The sequence below is a fragment of the Myotis brandtii genome, unplaced genomic scaffold (genome assembly GCF_000412655.1).
Source record: "Myotis brandtii unplaced genomic scaffold, ASM41265v1 scaffold1270, whole genome shotgun sequence".
Lineage (NCBI taxonomy): Eukaryota > Metazoa > Chordata > Mammalia > Chiroptera > Vespertilionidae > Myotis > Myotis brandtii.
The window spans coordinates 1-1,494 of NW_005354465.1; the positions used below are offsets into that span (position 1 = coordinate 1).

At 52.9% G+C, this 1,494-nt stretch overlaps 1 long non-coding RNA gene across 1 annotated transcript; it reads left to right on the top strand.

Annotated features, from left to right (window-relative positions):
• The first annotated feature begins 763 nt into the window (after positions 1-763).
• LOC106724961 lies at positions 764-1,377 on the top strand. The gene is made up of 2 exons (XR_001360783.1): positions 764-877; positions 958-1,377. It is a non-coding gene; the product is annotated as an uncharacterized LOC106724961 (long non-coding RNA).
• Positions 1,378-1,494: the final 117 nt, after the last annotated feature.

Here is a 1,494-nt window from a genome sequence, read left to right on the forward strand (position 1 = left end):
GAAGACAGGGGAGGGATAAGAGAACAACCAAAGGACTCATATGCATGCGTATTAGCATAACCAAAGGACACAACATTACCAAGGAGGCTGTGGGGGTTTGTCCTAGGGGGTGGGAGTGGCAGGGGGGCAGGGGGAAGAGGAAACATATGGAATACTTTAAACAATAAAAGAAATAAAAAATTTATAAACCAGTCTCTGCCAAGGAACTTTTGCCGGAATAAACAAAGGAAGTACGGAGTTTCCTCATTTAATAAAAGGCCCACCCACTCCAGGACCCCAAATTGCAGCTTACACCTCACCCACAGCTGTGGCCTCAAACTCACCCTCTACCACAGCCATGGCTCAGTCACTGGCTCTGAGCCTCCTTTTCCTGGTCCTGGCCTTCTGCATCCCCTGGACCCAAGGTACAAGGAGGGAGCTGCCTAGGATGGGGAAAGGGGCAATGCATGGGTATTAGCATAATCATTGGACACAACATAACCAATAAAGCTGTGGGGGCTTGTCCTAGGGGGTGGGAGTGGCGGTGGGAGGAGGGATAAAGGAGTCATATGTAATACAATAAAGATAAATAAATAAATAATTTATGAGCCAGTCTCTGCCAAGGACTTTTGCCAAAGAGGATGAGGAGGTCAGATAAACAAGGGATGTACGGCATTTAATAAAAGGCCCACCCACTCCAGGACCCCAAATTGCAGCTTACACCTCACCCACAGCTGTGGCCTCAAACTCACCCTCTACCACAGCCATGGCTCAGTCACTGGCTCTGAGATTGATGAAGCGTCTGGACACATCACCAGCCCGATGGACACGAGTCCAACGCAGTAAGAAGAACAAGTTTGGCAAGAAGAGAAAGAGCTCCAAAGGCTGTATGTAAGAGGTAAGGAAGCTGAAGGGACTGGGGCGGGAAGTGAAGAAAAGCCTCTGTCCATCCTTCAAGCCCCTCTTCTCCCTTTCCAGGACTGAAGAGCCGCAGACCCCCTCAAAAGCCATAGCCCAGTGACCAGACTGGAGCCCAGGGGGCCCCCATCAGCCGCCCCAGGGTTCGGAGGCCCTCTTCCAGGGGCAAGAAGCGGGCTAGAAGACAGGGAGGACTCAGGGGCCCCAGAGCAGTCCTTCTACCCCCATGCTGGCCTTGCCTCATCCCTTCTCCTGCTGCAACTATCCCTTCCGTATTTCTAGCCCCCGCCGCATGGCTGAGCTGCCAGGCCCAGAGAGGCAGAGGAGGGAGTGTGAGAGGAGGCAGCAGGACTGTCCCCTCTGAAGAAAGGTCACCCAGGACCCTGGACCTGACCCCCTGCTCCCCACTGCACCCCACCTCTTCCTTGTAAATATCATTTATACGTAACTGAATAAACGGCTATTCTGGCTTCCCACCCACGTATCTGTTCCTGCACGTTTGTGTCCCTGGGGAAGCCATTGTCACTAAGGGTTGTGGAGGGGTGTGGGGGGGTCAGTAGCTCAGACTGGTGAATTGTACGTTCTCACCACCCAGGA